The following is a 19,882-nucleotide window of genomic DNA, read 5'->3' as shown; positions in this document are numbered from 1 at the left end:
TTCATTTTGAATCCAAGTTTTTTTTTAAACCTTGATTTAAAGATAAATATCATGATTTAAAGAAGTAAGTGCAATTGTCTCACAGGATTTGCAGATTGTTGGTTTTATTATGAGTCCAATCATCTCAAAGATTAACAATCTAACAGAATCTGCTCGGTGTGTGAAGTTCAAAATAACTGAAACATTTTTTGCTTAGATCCTAGTCGAAATGACAAATTCTCAGTGTGTAATTCATTTATCACTTTGAACAGTTTCATAATATACCTCTGCAATTTATTTAAATTAAAGTAACATATTATCACCTTTAGTATACTCTTATACTTTTTTCTATTGTGTTTATTATCATTTTTGTTCCATAGCCTGGTAAATTTAGTCTAGAACTGCCACATATTGTTTTAGATTACGTACATATCTATATATTTTATATCTATGTACATATATGTCTATACATATATATATACATATATATATATATATATATATATATATATATATATATATATATATATATATATATATGTATATATATATATATATATATATATGTATATATATATATATATATATATATATATATATATATATATATATATATATATATATATATATATATATATATATATATATATATATATATATATATATATATATATATATATATATATATATATATATATATATATATATATATATATATATATATATAAAATCTGGGTACAGCAGATTCCAGGTAAAACATCAGAGGTCTCTGTCCAGAAGAGCGCAGTCCTAGGAACAGCTAAGATACTGCGCAGAACCCTCAAACTCCCAGGCCTCTGGTAGAGGACCCGAGCTTGAGGATGACACATACCACCCCACGAGGGGTGGGAAAACAGTTTTTTTTTTTTTTATATATATATATATATAAGATTGTTTATCTGATATTGTCTTTTCATTAATTTACTATAATAATAATGTAATATTTATCTATTTATTCCATAATAATAATAATAATAATAATAATAATAAAAATATATTATAGGATAGATAGATAGATAGATAGATAGATAGATAGATAGATAGATAGATAGATAGATAGATGGATAGATAGATGGATATAGACTTATAGATATAGACATACATATACATACATACATATACATCAAAGAAATGAATGACTCCTATATTAAATAACATGTGTTGTTTATATGGAATTTAGTAGCTTTATTTAAACAAATCTTTTTGTATAGTTTTTCTGTGTGCATCAGTTGAGTAATTGAAGTTATTAGATGATATCACGCATCCATTTGTGGTAAGAAATTTCCTCCAATACCGCACGAGCGGCTGTGGGGCGGAGACACGCGCCCTGACCGACAGCATCCAGCACTTCTGTTGATGAGAGGATAAAGCCTGCTCTGCTTCTCATTCAACCCAACGTCGCTTTTAATAATTTACATATTATAATAATAATAAAAAAATAAACTTTTTAACCAGCTGAGTTACTTTAGTTTTTTTTTTATATATGGCACTGGACTGAAGATCTACACAGAGCTGGCAGGAAAAAAAAGGAGATTCTGGATGTTGTGAGAGAAAAGAAGAAAAGAAGAAGAGAGTATTTTCTACAGCAGCCAAGTTGCATGAATAAAATCTGGGTATTTGTGTGGGTCTGTTCCGCTCCTCAGACAGGAGCACAGTCACTTCGCCTTCGAGGACAACGATGAGCAGGAGAAGCTGAGGTACAGCTGCAATACAGCCTCTATTCTCTCTGCTGCTGCTTGTAATGCTTTTATCTTTGCTGGGAGGTGGTGTGACAAATGCTGATGATAATAAATAGCCAGCATGTAGCAGGGTGCTCAGGTAGCGGCAGGACACCTGAAAGGAACTGCGGAGGAATTAGTTTTAGGAAGAGGTGGCAGGAAGCTGCTGGCTTTGAGCTTTGTTTACATGCTCTACTTCAAATGACACTTAAATGGTGACGATAACTGCGCAAAATAGACACACGAAAACCTGTTTATATATAAATATACATATATATATATATGCACACACACACACACACATATATATATAGCTGTGTGTTTGAGTTTTCTGGAGGTATTTCGCTAATAGATGCAGTGAGTTGGAAGAAGAAGCCGCCGCAGCGAGCTGTCAGTCATCCCTCTACTAGTCCATTGTTTACCCCCAACCCTTAGTGACGGAGTTACCATGGAGAGGCTTCCGGTTTTCCTCCTGTAATTACCTTATCAGGAGAAAAGGCGGGTTCAGTTGGACGGGTGGAGTTAGCGTTTTTAAGTCGTAGTAAACAGCGGATGGAAGGGAAGGCTTCAAAACAAGCAGCAGCTAAGAGGTTCCCATTGAAGTTTGATCTGTGCTGCTCAGCTACATGGAGGCTATAGGAAGATGTAGTAGCATCTACTCTGAAACCTGGGTTCACATTCAGTATCTGCTGATGGTGTGATGCGTTCATTCGTATTTGGACATTTCTTCCCACAAATGTAGCCTATAAGTGATTTAATCTAATAACTTCAATTAATCAACTGATGCACACAGGAAAATCTCCAGAAGAAACAACTAATTTCCACAAAACAAAACAAGTTATTTAATATGAAAGTATGATTCAGTCCTAGTATGTATGTATGTATGTATGTATGTATGTATGTATATATATATATATATATACATATATGTATATATGTATATATATACATACATCGGCGTCGCCAGACCCCATTTACTGGGGCACGTGCCCCAGTATAAATGAGCTGTGCCCCAGTATAAATCTCATGAATATTTGCAACAGTATTACATTTTTTTAATGCATCAATTTAGATGATTCCAACGGGAGGAGACGTATATTTCTACTCAAATGCGCAGCAAGTGTGTTGGTAACTCCAAATTGAGGATGAATTAGCGCCCCCACGTCAGCGCATGTCACTGCATGAACTGCAGGTAAATTAACACGCTGCTCTCAGCTGAGTTGGATGGGACACTGTGCGGCCGCGACGCATTTTTAGTTCTGGTAACGTTTCTTACCTGTCAGTTTTATTATTTTCCCAGTGAAACCACATGATTTATTTATAGGCTACTAACTGGAAATGACTGCATTGGTTTGTAGATGGATATCAGGAAATTCCTCACACGAAGCAGAGACAGGGAAGCAGTAAAACAAGATGAGAGAGGGAGGTAAGAGCCCGAGATGAATTAGTGATTTAAGCTAAGCAGTTACATTAGGGACGTTATAAGCAATATGATAGATATTTACATAATTATAGATTTGCGTTTTTTTTTATGTTTGCTGTAGAGAATGAGAATGAAGGTGCTGGAGTAGGAAAGGGAGGAGGAGGCGTGACTGACAGGCAAGAGGCAGGTGAAGGACAGGAGAGACAGGACCATGAAGGAGATGAGGATGCAACAACCAGCGTCCACAAACAAGAAGGGGACATTAGTGACTTAGGGGGAAAGCATGATGGTCCTACACAAGTGAAGTTGTCCCACCATCCCCAGGACAAATTTGGAGTAAAACAAACGTTCATTTAATTCAAAATGGTTTGAAAGCTTTTCCTGGTTAAAAAAGAAAGCCTTGTCATCAAGGATATGCAGTGTGTTTTCAACTTGCTCGATAACACCATGTTCCCCACACTAACGCAGATCATCCAGATCTCCTCACCATCCCAGTCTACAGCTGGAGGTGTGAAAGGTCATTCAGTGTGTTGAGAAGGATCCACACTTGGCTGAGGAGCACAATGGGACAAGATAGGCTCCATCATCTTGCTATTTTATCAGTTGAAAAGGAAGAACTTTCTAAGCTGAGTCACAAGTGATTGACCGCTTTGCAAAAATGATAAATAGGAGGTACACTTTAATGCTCAAAAAATAAAAGTAAACTTAGCTCAGGATGAGTTAAAATTTCCCCCGAACTAAAACTCTAAAACCTAGGAATTAATGATTACGTCAGAATGTGTATAAGGAAACTTTTTATTTGTCAAAGTTGTTGATGTCTTATTTTTTATAGCTGCAATGTTGAAAATGTTCATGTTTGTTAAAACAAATATGCTCTTATACTCATTAATATCTCAACTGGTAATTTTGGTAGGAATGTATCAGGGTTGGGCAGTGTGCTTGTCTGTATTTATGTATGGAAGGAGGGGCATATGCACTAGGGGGCCAGTGCCCCAGTAAAGCTTTGTGCCTAGCAACGCCCCTGTATACATATATATGTATATATATATATATATATATATATATATATATATATATATATATATATATATATATATATATATATATATGTATATACGTATGTATATATATATATGTATATATATGTATATATATACATATATACATATATATATATATATATATATATATATATATATATATGTATATATATATATAGAGAGAGAGAGAGAGACAGAGAGATAGATTGTTTATCTGAAATTATCTTTCCATAAATGTATTAGAATAATGTAATATTTATTTGTTATTCAATAATAATTGTATATATTATATATAAATATATATATAAATATATAAATATATATATATATATATATATATATATATATATATATATATATATATATATATATATATATATATATATATATATATATATATACAATTTCAGTAAGCTGGGAAATACATCCAGATTACTGAAATTGTACTTTCTGATATAACAAACTGCATAAATCATGCTGTCCAGTATTTTGGGTAATAATTTCCATACCCATATTAGTTGCAATGAACCATATTTCCTAACTTCTATCTTTTTCATTCATCTTTATGTTTTTAACCCAGTGATGTTTGGCATCATTATCTGCTGTCAGGTGTGGAACCCGGTAATAATCAAGGATGCAGTTTTGAAACCTGTTACATTATAGCCTAGAAGTATTGTACTGCTGATTTGTGATATCATTATTGTGATAGACTTTGCAGCTTTAAGAGCACAATTCAGAACAACTCAGGACCCTATGGCTTATTTTTTACACCATCAGCAACCAATGTTTAATTCCTTTGGCTATTGGTAAAGATTTGTTTTGTAAACCAGGGCCTTTGGTTGTATTTAAACAGTATTCTTTTTTTCTACAAATATCTAATTTCCTCTGGCTGCTGGCTTTTACCCAATATGTATAGACTCATGCCTTAAAAATTATTGATCTCTTATTTGTTAATTGGTCTACTGAAATTAAAGTCTACGTTGGCACATTTACATTTTAATCAGATACATTTTTGGATCATTTGCAGTCAGGGGGCGACTCATTCAGAGCATAAAATATTTGCAGAGCAGTTTCTGGACATGACCAGAATCTATGAGTGTTTAAAAGTGAGCAAAGCTCCAGTAAAGAGGAGGAGTAGACATGAATACTGATGTTAAAATAGATACAAGCATTTGTGTGCTTGTATCTTGTGTGCTGAAGAAACACACAGCTCAACAAAATAACAAATAAATAACACATCCTAGATCTAAATCAATGAAATATTCCCCTTGAATTGTACAAAGTTGAATGAGCTGAAAACAAAATCATACAAAGTCCATCAATTTTTTTAAAAGCTTACCCTAAGCGGGGTCGCGAGTGGTGCTGGTGCCTATCTCCAGCTGTCTATGGGCGAGAGACGGGGTACACCCTGGACAGGTCACCAATCTATCGCAGGGCAACACAGAGACAAACAGGACAAACAACCATTCACGCACATAGGAGAATTTAGAGAAGCCAATTTGCAACATGATCGTGCAGTGATTGGTCCGAGCACGGCAACCGAGATAACTGTTAAGTGTAAATGGCATGCAGACCTGAACCGGGCCGCGCCAAACACAACCAAACCGTGCTAACATGGTACTAGTTCATCAGTAGGGCTCGGCGCTGTTCAGTTCTGGTGCAGTTCTCTGATAACAAAGAGCGCACGAGCAGACGGCGTCATCTCCTTATGTCAGCCTCCGTAATCATGAAATTTTAGACATTCATAAAAACACTAGATTCCCTACTGTGCCAATGATTTCCAGTGATGATTCTTCTTAGTAGTGTGATGAACCTCAACTCCTGTCGCTGCTTCCTGTGTCTGTAAGCCCTGATTCGACTATCGTTTGTTGTATCTACTTCCCATAAACCGACTCTGTCAAGTTAATTCACCAAAAGCTGCCTTCTTCGCCTGATTCAGGTGCCGATTCAGGTGCCGCCATGTTGATTTGCTTGTTTACCTCTAGAGAGCAGTAGAACCGTAGATCATCACTAGGAGGCGAAGAACTGTGCTAGAGTGGTGTGTACACAGCCTTAAGGAGCAAAGCTCGGTACTGTTTTCAGAGGGTCGTGTAAATAGGGCTCTAATGTCCCAGTTGTGCTCAAACAGATTCAGGTCTGTGGAACTGGTGGGCAAGTCCATAGCTTCAATGCATTCATCTTGGAGGAACTGCTGACACAGTTCTGCCACATGAGATCTAGCATCGTTCTGCATTAGGAGGAACTCAGGCCCAACCACACCAGCATATGGTCTCACCATTGGTCTGAGGATCTCATCTCAGTACATAATGGCAGCCATGCTGCCTCTTTTAAGCACATGGAGGGCTGTGCAGCTCTTGATATGCCACCCCAGACCATTACTGACCCACTACCAAACTGGTCATGCTGAAGATGTTGCAGGCAGTAGATCGCTCTCCAAGATGTCTCCAGACTCTGTCACATATGCCCAGTGTGAGCCTGCTTTAATCTGCGAGCAGCACGGGGCGCCAGCGCTAATTTACCAGTCCTGTTTTTCTCTGGCACATGTCAAGCATCCTGTACAGTGGTGGGCTGTGAGCCCAACCCCCATCTGTGGATGTCGGGCCCTCATACTATCCACATGGAGTCAGTTTCTAACCCTTTGTGCAGACGCATGCACATTTGTGGCCTGCTGCAGGTCATTTTGCAGGGTGCAAAAAGACAGGTCCTCCTAATGGGTTGTTGCCCTCCTATGGCGTCCTTCACTTTTCCTGGTAGCGCCTCGAGGCTCTGGACACTAACCTGTGAATAAGTCCTGTTCATTCTGTTCATCACATCAGACTTTTTTCTTTCCTTCGTTCCTCTTTTTCTGAATTGCCAAATAAAGACGCACCTGTCAGGCTTTCAGTTGCCCACACCAATTCTCAGTTTCATTGTAGCTTGACTTCCAAATTTTAAACACTTGTGTTTTCTTTTTGTAAAAGGGAGGTTAATCACTAGAAGTTGTCCTTTTTTAATCCGACAGAAATAGAAGGAACTTTACATCCCCGTTATGCATCAGAACATCATACATTTGATCAAAATAATTATTGAACTCAAAATAATTGAAAGCCCTGATTTCGGTATTTGACTTACCAATTAAAGGAGAACTTTTTTGAAGTTTCTATTCAGAGAGTTATACTGCCATATATCTATATAGGGATTCTTCAGGAGTATAAGAAGTTATCTCTTGGGTTTGGACATGGATGACCAACAATGTGGCTCCTAAATATAGTTTACTGAAAAAAGAACTGAAAACAACATTTCTTTTATAAGCCTATGATTATATCAGTTTAGTCGTATTGTCAGCGTTGTTCTTTATATCCAACTGTAAATAATAATTAAGGGGCAACTGCAGTGCAATGTAGTTGCTTTGAAAAGTGTAGGAAATATGTGTTGAAACAAGGTGCAATCTGATTCACGTAGAGCATTTATTAAACAAAACAATCAAACTTTGTCTGACAGGAACGTCTGCAGGCTTGAGAATGTGGAAGCTGAAGTGATTGTGTTTCAGAAGTCCCTTGGCTGTGATGGATTGTGCATTAGAAGTGTGTTCCGGTGGCTGTGAGCTGACTAAAACAGTGTGTAATAGAGAGCGGTTGGGGTAAATCCAGCGCAGCCCAGAGTCAATGGCTCTTTGTGGAGGAAGCACCTGCAGGGCTCTGCCTTCTGCTCCTGAAGTGATTAACATTCACCTCCAAACTCTGCGCTCTTTCCACTCTGCAGCCCCTCAGCTACTGACCCTGATTCTACTCTGTTGACTTGGCACCTGCTCGGCATCAGCCATCGTACAAAGCCCATAACTCCTGTTTCTTTCTAGATAGTGATCACAAAACCATGTTCATTAAATTATCTCCTGACTCTGTAAAATCAAGCTGTTGAACTAATGTTTTACTGGTTTAATTAGAAGTTGGTATGTTTTTATTTTGGGTGCACATAAAGCAGCTGCTGAAGAAAAGATGCTTAATAAAACTAGAAATAAATTAACAGAGAGCTTTGTCCTTTTTTGTTTCATTTGGTGCATTCAGATAACTTTGGGTTCGTCTGTTCCGATTTGCATGTTTTCAAAACAAGAACACAGTTTTGATGGGCTACTGTATAAAACCTCAAATTCAACGTTATTCCTGACATTTTGAATTGAAAAAGCCTCCTGGATGGGAAGTGAAACGTCTTCAATCCAGTGGTTGTTTTTAACTTTTTTTGGAATACTGTACATAAAATACTGTATATATAAGTCAGCCTAAATCTCTCCTTCTTTATTTGTTACCATCCACTGTATATATCCAGATGCACTGTATATATTTCATGCATCTTCTTTTTGTTTATAAGAGCCAATGTCACCAGTGAATTTCTCTGTTGTGAGATCAATAAAGCTCTATTCTACTGGTACAAGAAAAAACACACTTATATTGCCCCAAAATATCAGCTGGTCACAGTTTTGATCTATCTTTCATTTAAAATGCTAAAGGAGCATAGATGAAGCCTGCTATGACTGGTTTCAACAGTTGGGGTTTTTAGGGAACTTTTCTGTGTTTAAATATATAACAGAGATCCTTGTGTGCAATAACACAACTTATCAGCGATCCTCTTTTCTTTTCTGTGCAAACTGAAAACAACAGTGAGGCTCTTGGATCTGTGAAAAAGTTCCCATGTGACCCATTTTAAACGACTCTGCCTCCCTGTGCAGATGTACAGGCATGAAAATAACTGCGTTCTATAAATATTCAGTTCTTCCGAAAGTGTAACTCTAAAAACTAACCTTGTTTTACTGATTGAAAGGGAGAGATAAACAAAAATGCTTTTTAAGTGGTAAAAGATGCTCCTCATGCTGCAAAATATTGAAATCAATATAAGTAATTTTTATTAAAATAAGTACATTTTCTTCTTAAATTGATGAGGTGATAGAAACACTTTGCCAAAGGAGTAAGATAATTTACATTTGAAATAAGAAAAAGCAATTGCATTGTCTTATTTCAAGTGCATATTATATAATTATTTTATTTTAAGAGGAAAAAAATACCCATTCCAATGGCAAATAATATTATTTACCTACTCAAATTAAGGGTGAATAGAGTTTCTTTTTTTTTTAAATTTAACTTTAATGATCTCACATTGGAGAAATGTACCTCTGCATTTAACCCATCCCCTTGGGGAGCAGTGGGCTGCCATTGTGTGGCTCCTGGAGAGCAGTGTGGGTGTTAAGGGTTTTGCTCAGGAACCCAAAGTGGAGGCTACGGGTACTTGAAACTCTCTCAGAGCACAAGTACACTGCACTTGTACACTGTACGATTTTTTTCCCTTTTCGGAGCGACTTTCCAGTCAGGCGAGAATTTCAGCCTAATTGTGCGTTGTGCGTCGTGTAGTGTACGGGGGGTAACAAGGGGCGATCAGCCTCTCACGATCACCTCCATCAGGAATCGTGAGATCGGAAGAGAATCAAACATGTTTTCTTCCGAATGTCGTGGGCAAATTGCTCAGTGGACATACAAGGATTCTTCTTCTTCTTCTTCCTGTCAGATGTAAACACAGAAGCATGGCAGGGGTACAAGTGAAATTAAGTTCTTTCTGTAAAATTGACAGACCGTAGTAGCCAGGTTTGCTGAGCCATGTCTTTGTCGAAAAAGGTTGATGGCTTTTCTTCTTGGGGCTTTCAGGGCACAAAATTGCACAAATTGCCAAGGCAGCGCATTTCACTCTAGTGAGCTTCATATTCCTCTTGTACTGGTTTGGCTTCCGGATAGATGAGTCCGAGTAGCAGTCTTACTGCGGAGCTGATTCCGATGTGGTTTTTAGACGTACAGTGTGAGCAGGTAGATCGCATCAGAGCGTCGTGCTGCACAATGTGAGAAGATGCATCATAAGCTGTGAACTCACACTGTATGACCAAACCCTACGATTTCGCCGTACAATGTGAGCTGTAGCTGCATGCAATCATTGAAAAGATTGCACAGTATGCCCGGCTTAACCAGTAGGCCAACACTCCCCAATTAAAATTAAATTAAATCCATCAGGTTCTGTGATGTGGATTCCTTTTTTAGTTTTTTATTTTACTTATTTCTCGTGCTTCTTTGTGTGTTGCTTTATGTTTTTACTTCTTACCTCCTTTTTCTCTCCTCATCACCTCCCCAGCAGATTTGAGCTAGTTTCCATTCCCTCATCAGTTCCTTACATTACCTGTTTGGCTTATGTTCTCCTGTTTTTCTTATAATTCTGTCTCCTTTCCTAATTTCTTTACATTCTTTTAATGAAACGTAACACAATGTGGCGTTAACAAGAAATTAGAATTATAAGATATTAATACGACTTTGCAAAAACTAACAATGCAGGTCCTGATGCTTTAAAAAACTGAATTGAAAATATTTATTTATCTCATATTAGAGGTGACAATTTACTAAGGAAAGGATGTGGTCACGCTCTGAATCAAAATAATATATATTTTTTTTCACATTTCCATACGCTGGAAGTTGGGATGCAAACCATAAATGATAAATATTCCCCCAAGGACTATAAAAACTCCGCCTCAATTCCAACACATCTTTGTTATTACCAGTGGCATCACTTTTAGGCTCTACTGTTGCTGCTATTGTGAGTCATATTCTCAGAGGGATTACTTTTTTTCCTCATTGAGTGGTTGTGTCCTTAAATTGCAGGGTCAGAGCAGACACCCTCCCTCCATCACACACAGTGATGCTTGTTTAGATATTGGTTTTAAATCAGATTTCCTCAGCATCCTTCCAATGCCCGGTTGTTGGGATCTCCGTCTGCGTTGTTATTAGAGCAACAAGCAGCTGTAGCTTTATTTTATGCTGACTCGCTGATAATCCACTCCCCACACCTCTGCAGTGTCAGGGCTCTGTATTAACAGATACCACTGATTGAATTCCTGTCCTGAATATTTCCAAACTCTGCCAACCTTCCTAGCTGCTCTCTCTCTTCCTAGATTAAAACAAAAGCTTACATCTCAGTTAATTCTGCACACACACACACTCACAGTAAGATGCAGAGATGTGTTTTATTTTTAATATTGTCCTTGACTGGATGATAAATTGTTATTTATCAGCTTGCTGCTAGCTTTGAAGCTTGTAAACATCCACTTGTGTGTCTGTATGTCTACTTGTCCCGTTAGCTCTCCATATTTGCTGTAGTATGCAGTACCTCCCAGCTCTGCTCCCAGGCTTTGGGTCTCTGTGTCACTGAAGGATTAGCCCCTCCCTCTACGCTCTGGTGTGCCTTGATTATGTCCAGGGATAAGAGCCGCTTAATTGTAATCACTGGAGCTGCCCTGGGCACTGTAAATGCAGGAGCACGGCTCAGTTCAGGGTGCCCTGCTGAAGCACAGTATGAAGAACAGGAAAAAGCAACACTCCTTCTCACATGACTAAATATTTCACTCTTCCTTTTAAAGACGATTATGTTTCCGATGGATTTATTACTCAGAGACACTTTGCTTTAGGGAATGTTCCAGCAAAGGCACATTAATTGTGTACTATTTGTGCAGATTGCACGCACAGTAAAAAAACAAAATGTTACTTTAACACCTACAGAATTGAATAGAACTTTGTTTCAGAAAACATTTGGTGTAGTTCTGTTTCTCTGACCGTGACTGGCTGATTGTGCTCTCTTCAACCTCTGACATGGGAGTTGGCTCGGAGCTCGTCTGCCTGGCTGTGTGTTTCCTGGATGGGCCGCCTTTTACAGCTGCTTTTTGTATCTCTGGTTCTGTCTCCTTGAACCCCAGTCGGCCTCGGTAGATGGCCGCTCACACTGAGCCTGGTTCTGCTGGAGGTTTCTTCCTGTTAAAAGGGAGTTTTTCCTCTCCACTGTCGCTACAAGCATGCTTAGTGTGAGGGATTGCCTTCGAGTCAATGAGTCGATGCAATCAACTGATTTTCCTTAGGTAGAAAACTTTGAATCAATTTGACTGGATGATATGGAGAACTGTATAGTGCTTTGAGATGACATGTGTTGTGAATTGGCGCTATATAAATAAACTGAATTGAATTGAAAATTTGGTGCTAATTCAAATTAGTGTAAAATTAACTCTATACCAAGTGTCAACTTTTCTTAGTTAATTTTATGTACTTAGATCCAGAAGACCTCAGAGACTGGCGGGTAAAACATTAAATAGAGTGACACTGCACGCCTGTCAAACTTTACACTGATTATTAACTCCAACACTTGAGCAGATATACACCCAATATAGTTGTAAACACTCTATTTACAGTAAATAGGATGACTCTGAATTTTTAACACCCAATTTTTAGCTTTGTCAAAAGAACTTGCATTGAATAGAAATAAGAAGACGTAAGATGTGCAGGTTATCTTTCATCAGTGCCTGCAGACTTTCTGTTTTGCACCAATTCTATTCCATCACTCTGTCCTCCTTTGGTCAGCTTTATAACAGCTGTATAGCACATGGAGGAATACCAGAGCAAGTCTATCACAGATTTTTCACTAAGCTTTTCCTCTTCCATAAACAGTTTTAGGCTTCTTTCACTTTCTAGCATCTGCTCTCTTTGTGTCTTTCGGTTTTCTAACTTTTGGATTATTTTCATTAGAAATCTGAACTGTTCAGTTTCTTTAAGTGGCTGCTACCTTTCTTTCTTTTGGATAAATAGTTACTTTGTTCCTGTTTGATTTCTGCACTGAAGCTTAAAAGTGTGAAATGATGTTGGCACATCATCAAATGGTTTCCTGCTGGAGTGCAGCATAAAGCGTCTGGCTGATACATACATCTTGTCTGCTTTAATCATCAATTGCTTCAAAGAACAGAAACAGAGCTAATTTACTGGGGAAGACTTTATTTTTTAATAATTCTCAGTTGCATAGGCAGAGATGCTCCACTCTCCGTTTTCCTAAGGTCCATGTCTCCAAATCCCATCAAGAGAATTTTTAATTTTAGGTATTTTTTTTTTTGCTGATTGGTCTTTACTTATTTACTTAATTTTGAAGTTTTTTTTCGCTCTACAGGTTTTAACTGTCGTTAAATCTGCTTTTGATTTTGAAATCTCTGCTATCGGTTGAAGAGCAGGTGGCTTCTGTTTAAAGATATTGAGATCTTTAATGGTACATGTAAAAACCAAAGTGGTAAAATAGATGAGCTGAACTTGTGTCACAGTTTTCGAGTCTGACCACATAAAGTGCTTCTATTAAGACTCTCGTTCATCCAACAATACTTAGAGATGCTCACACTGTATGCATTATTATACATGGTGGGGGAAGTTGGAATCAAACTCACAACCTGTCAAAAGTTTGCTGTGTCCTTTGGATTTCAGCTATGTAAGAGGCCACCTCTACTGACTTTGCATTCAGGGCTCAGGATTTAGTCATTAAAGACCTAAAGCTGGATTTGGACAGGGGAAAAACACGTTGAAATCTCTACTCCACAGAAAAAAAGATATTTATGATCAGTAGGGGTGTCCCTATACAACTTTTTCCTTTGTGATACAATAGAGATATGCAGCTTTGAGAACTGCACAATACTGATGATGACTCGATAAGATTTTTAACACGGCTTTTATTACTCATACTGTAGAATGTTAGAAAAGACTTGATCAAGTAATATTACAGGTAACAAAAGTCAACAACAACAGGTCTGAAAACAACTGACTTATGTTATATTAATCAATGATTTACAGAATTTTGTAACTAAAGCAGAGTTTTTCTATCAGCATGAAAATATTTGAGATTTTAGATGTCTTCCAGTAAAATGCTATATATTTTTTTTCTTGCTTATATCAGACCAATATCCAATATAATTATCAGCTCAGGACATCCCTAATGATCAGAGCAGTTAAGCTGAATCACTCTTTGTCCTAAATTTGGCTCCATAGCATTTACAAATTTATATGAAACTATTAAGTTTTATATGTTCAATATAAGGCTGCTCAGTGGAGCAGTGGGCAGCTCTGCCACAGCAAGAGGATTCTGGGTTCTATTCCTGGCTCTGGGTCTTTCTGCATGTTCCTGAGCATGCATGGGTTCTCTCCGGGTACTCCGGCTTCCTCCCACAGTCCAAAAACATGAATGTTAGGTTAATTGGTTTCTCTAAATTCTCCTTAGGTGTGAGTGTGTGCGTGAATGGTTGTGTTGCCCTGCGATGGACTGGCGACCTATCAAGGGTGTATCCTGCCTCTCGCCCGTAGACAGCTGGAGATAGGTACCAGCACCCCCTGAGACCTCACTTGGGATTAGCGTGACAGAAGATGGATGGATGGATGTTCAATATAACATTAATTGAAATGCCATATCTCAGAGTTTTTTTCTCAGGTACGGTGCAAGAAATGTATTTATTCTTTAATTTTTACATGTTGAAGGGATCAATGATTAGCTCTAACAACAGACATTTATTTTCTATGTTAATACAATATAGTAGAAATACTGTAGATAATAATAATGATAAATCTTAATAAAAATTGTAAATGACATTGCCATGTTGTTTACACTGCAATGAACTCTGGGTAAATGAAGTAGCCTGTGGCTGTGTCCGAATATGTGCTCTAATCACTATATAGTGATTATGCCATTTTAGATTTAGTGTCCAAACTTCTAGTGGATACAATTTTGGGAATCGAAATTTCCCACAATGCACCTTGAAAAGTAGTGATCATCCATGGTCCCTAGACAAGCAGATATATCCCAGATTAGAATGAGGTGTGACAATGCTTCACTGTCACTTTAAACATTTATTATCCTCCACTTTGATTTGGATTTCACTTTAGCCTCTGCTAATGGTGTTAGCTCTAGCTAATATGGTAAAAAGTGGATCATAAGCCAATTTCTCTTGTTTGTTACAACATATGTCTCATGCATAATGCCTCATGAAAACTTTGCATCATTTACACCAATAAAAGGCAGTGTTCACTCGCTAGGTTCCAGTCCAGTAGGTCCTAACCGTATTATCAACCCAGCACACATTGTGCAGGTGAAAAGAATGGCTCCATGGGTGAATAATTTAACAAAGTAACATAATATAATAATATATAATAATGACAATGGCAAAAATAATTGCTAATTTTTACATATTACAAATGACCAGTTTTTAGGTTAATCATATTTAGGCCAACATGTTCAGTAGTTGTGGATTCCTTTAAATTTAAGATAGGAGGTTCCTTATAATAGATATAAATGTCATCCTCATATATTTTTTTATCTATTAGAAAGTCGTTAATTAGTTGTGGATTAGTAATATACACAATTATAAGCGTTATTATATTACATGCATACTGAAATATATTAAATTCAATTAAATATATTTTATTAGTCCCAAAGGTAAATTAAATTCTGTAGTAATTCATAAGTTATGTTTTTAACCAATAGTTGTAGGTGTTAATAGCTGTAGTCAGGAAGAATCTTCTGTATCGGTTTGTCCTGCACCAGATCTGGAGAATTCTCTTAATAAAGACGGTCTGTTGTGTTTAAAAGTCCTCTGAAGAGGTTTCTCTCTGTTGTCCATGATGTTCTTCACTTTATGAAGATTTAGTCTATGTGAAACAATATCCAGAGGCTCTAGAGGAGTATATGCATATAACCTATTACTTTTGGTGCCGTAAGTTGCAGAGAAAGTACAGTACCTGCATTTTTAGAATGATCATGCTTCAGAAATAGGACCAGCTGGACATTTTTCCACTGGACATTTTACTACTCTCATTGGCAGCATGGGTGGAAGTAATTTAAACCAGTTGTTTTGATACAGCCTGGCTTTTAAGCAAAATATCAGAGACGCGAGACCCAGCGAAGCATCTTTGCTTTTACGTGACCTGGAAGGAGCGCTCAATCCAAAATGAACATCTTTACACTTAAAATCGTGTTTCACAATTGATCAGCTGAATTCTTTTTCACTGTACTTCAGACGTGGGCAAAGATTGAGCTCTTTAGCTTTGGCTAGAGATCTAAGAACACAGTGTAGGACCTGTTTTAGTAGCAGTTGTGCTGGTGAAATTCACAATCAAATACAGTATTAAAGACAGAATTGTTCAAGATCAAGTTAAGTCAAAAACATGATGAAACATAAGAAAGAAATTGGAGAAGCTGAGCGGATGTCGGCTTGTTTAAAAACTCAATCAAAAACCATTAATACTCGAATGAAATTGCTGCAACACAAGTGGTTAATGAGGACATATATAACCCCTGAGAAACTGAATAAATGGTCACCTGAGGTTCCAGATATGTGAGTAAAATGCTTCATCCATTGTGTATGGGAATGTCCTGAGTTATTGGATTTTTGGAAAAGGGTAGTCTGCACTTTGAATATAATCATAGGTACTCAGGTACCTTGCATAGCAAAACTGTATTTTAGGAGTGTACCCGGGTTGCTTTTATGTGAACTCTAAGTGTTATGCTATGTTCACACTGGACGCAGCAAGAGCAGCAAAATTGCGTCTGCTGCTTCATTTTTGCTGCTTGTACCAGTTAGTTCTGACGCGCGGCTGAAGAAGCTTTGCTGCTCTGGCTGCGCGGTGCAAAAGTGGGTCTGACGCGCGTTGGGCGGAGCTTCACAATCTTTTCTCTGCCTTGCAGCTATATTTGCTGTGATCAGTGGGAATAAAGTAGTTTTAATATGTTTTTAAGTGAGAAAATCCACCTGAAAACTTAATCAGTGCAGTCAGTTCATCCAGATTACCATTTCTGTCAGAGCCGCTCAGAGCCCCACATACCAGCGGTGCGCTGTCAGTAGGAATCCCATTCAACAGCAGCCTCTGGCCGGGTCGCTTCCTCGCGGTTCACCGTGGTGGCTGGTAGGTGTTTTTCATCTAAATAATCCGATCTGCAGGCACCAGGATAATAAAAGTGAACATATTCTGCCGGCAGATTTCTGCATTTTAAGTTAATTTAGGCGTTAATAAACTGTTTCAGAGGAGGGATCATAGGGATCTGTATCATCAGCGATGTGTCTCTCTCTCTGCCAGCTCCCAGATCAGCTTCTCTGATTGGTTGATGTGGCGCATTGAGCAGCAAAAGTAAAATTTTTCCATCTCGAGCAGTGGCGCGTTTGCAGCGCGTCACACGTGTCAGATGCTTAAACGCTCCCGACGCGCTGCTTCAGCTGCTCAGACGGGCTGCGCCTGCTGCTCAAAATGCGCTGCGGGCCTTTTGCTGCGCCTTGACGCTCGTCAACCATTGACTTTGCATGTAAACTAGCTGCTTCTGCTGCGCCTGCTGCGTCCGGTGTGAACGTAGCATAAGATTAACTTTGGCCTCCTGGAGGATGATTGCAGTAGCTTGGAGAGAGACTTAAATACCCTTTGTAAAATCTTGCATCAGAGAAATGCCAATGTGTCTCATTAGAAAATTAAACTATGTAGTCAGAGGTAAAGCGCAAGTATCTGATGAAGTGTGGACACCCTCAATGGACTTTCTCTAGCAACGGTAGATTATATTTATTTGCAAGGCTATTGAGTGTAATAGTTTTATTTATTCATTTTATTTCTGTACTATTATTTGGTAATTTTAATCATTGTTATTGTTTTATGTATGTACTCCTTGAAATTTTAATTTTATTTAATTTAAATTAATTACTTATTTTATTTAGTTTTGTATGTGTGTATGCAACATGGTTTGCCTGCTCTTTATTGTGCAAATGGTGTAGCACGTGTCAACGTGTTTTTGTATACTCTTATTAGAAATTAATAAAAAGTTGTTAAAACATGATGAAACGATAAACTAAAAAAACTGACTAAAAAAATGGATAACAAAGGCTAACATTCAGTTTCTGGAAGGCCCTTGCCTCAACTCTAAAAATGCTAAGACAGAAAAAATAAATAAAAATTTCAATAAAAAATAATCCACAAACACTCCTGAAATAACATTCAGAAATGATGCTAGAGGAACACGAAGAGCCGATGATTAAAATTCAGTCAAACATTTCTGAAGGTTTGGTTCAAACCGGGTACCGAGTAGCCCAGCACTCCTCATTAGACATGTTTGTCTCCATCGCCCGATTCAAACCCCTTTCCCACAAAAGAACAATTTTTTTGTCTTTTTTTTTTTTTTTTTACACTTTTCTATGAAGGACTAACAGTGAGTCAGTCTGAGGTAATAATACAATCTGCTTTCTGAAGGAGTGGAGATGAAAAGAAGTCTAGTAAATAGGCTAAAAGTACTATATTATAACTCTTTCCGTAAAAATTCAAAAAATATCCACTGGACTTGGTTTTCAAGATCAAGTCCAGTGGATATTTTTTGAATTTTTACGGAATGACTATGACCTGGATGACTGAGAACGAACGAAGAATGAATATTTATAATTAAATTAAGTATTTTACAGTAACACAAAGATACACACAGGCCAGCATTGACTGAAATAAATGGCAAATAAATCCTTACAGGTTGGACTTAATAAGTGCAGATTCAGAACCTCATTAGAGACTCAGGTCTTTCTCTTCACCTCGTTGATGTTTGCTCTCCTGCTGTGCCGTTCATTTCCCCCGAATGTTCACAGCAGGTGTAATTTAGGGGAGAAACGGTGACAGAGAGCTTCAGTCATTTCAGATGGTATTAGCAAGAAAAAAATCATGGCACAAACATCTGAGAAATTAGGCTGAAATTAGATCAGTTTTACAGAATATTTTGAAATGTTACAACCGTCTGTTGTTTTTTTTATTTTTAATGAGGTGTAAGACTTGCGTGTGAAAAATATTTCTATGCAGGTGTGTCAGAGGAAAGCCTTTGGTACAATGTTGCATAGAAAACATGATAAAAATAGGAAGCAGCAATAGTGCTTTTGTCTTCATATAAAGAAAGTAAACAGGCTTCCTTGTCAGCACATTCAACCGTTGTTTATGCCTGTTTTTACTCATCGTTCTGGATGACATGAGCACAAGAGAGCAGATCTATTTTCACCAAACCTGAAGAGTCCCAGGTTGATTCTTCAGAGGGGATTAGGCTCTTTTCCTCTTTATGAAAATACACCTGGATGACATTCAAAACCGTATCTTCAGTTCAGGTTGTTTTAGGAAAACTCTCCTCCGATGTCCCTGATTATGTCAGATTTACTGATGTAGGCAGATCTAATTACATCTGAAACACTCTTTCTAGGGTGGAATGATAAAAAAAAAAACATTTAATTTTACAATGTTTTTTATAAGAAAAGAATTTGGTTTACCAATACTTAATTTTGGAAAGTACTTGTCACAGTACAGAGTTATATCCATAAAGCCCCACTAATATTTGGTAAAAACTGTTTGAAATCGCTGTCCGGCTGGAGCATCCAGCTGTGTCCAAGTTCTGTCTTCTGTTTCCAGTTGTTGAAAAAAAGGATGTTCAAAAATAATCTACGAACTAAAAACAAGCCAAATACAAACTGGTTTCTGCTATAATTTAGCAGTAATTCCATCCCACTATGGGCTGAGAAGGCAGAAGACAAGAAATTACCTTTAAAGTCGTAGGGAAGTCATATTTAAATGTAAAATCATTCTGGCTTAAACATTTATATAAATGTACTCTTTATCACACGGCATTGTCGCAAAATTTAGACAATAAAAAAAAAAAAAAAAAAAAAAAAAATCCTGTCTTAAAATCTGTGTTTTTTTCCATTATTTTATGCTGGCCAGTTATACGTCAGCTTGTACACCTAAATCTGGCCAATCATATATCAACAGTCATCTGTCAATCAAATTTCAGACTGTCGCTTATCTAATGTATTTCTTTTCAATCTGTGCACCTTTTGA

At 37.5% G+C, this 19,882-nt stretch overlaps 1 protein-coding gene across 5 annotated transcripts in view; it reads left to right on the top strand.

Annotated features, from left to right (window-relative positions):
* Positions 1-1,402: 1,402 nt before the first annotated feature.
* The window catches only part of arvcfb (ARVCF delta catenin family member b), a 386,639-nt gene continuing 368,159 nt past the window's right edge, over positions 1,403-19,882 (top strand). For 2 of the 5 annotated variants that reach the window (XM_038273622.1, XM_038273620.1), the window contains exon 1: positions 1,403-1,715. The gene's annotated coding sequence lies outside the window, so the exon portion shown is untranslated. The remainder of the gene's footprint in view (positions 1,716-19,882) is intronic. The other 3 variants (XM_038273621.1, XM_038273623.1, XM_038273627.1) reach the window with 2 other exon arrangements.

Source organism: Cyprinodon tularosa, unplaced genomic scaffold (assembly GCF_016077235.1).
Source record: "Cyprinodon tularosa strain WSP-4 unplaced genomic scaffold, ASM1607723v1 ctg88, whole genome shotgun sequence".
NCBI lineage: Eukaryota > Metazoa > Chordata > Actinopteri > Cyprinodontiformes > Cyprinodontidae > Cyprinodon > Cyprinodon tularosa.
This window is presented reverse-complemented; position numbering and strand designations above follow the sequence as displayed.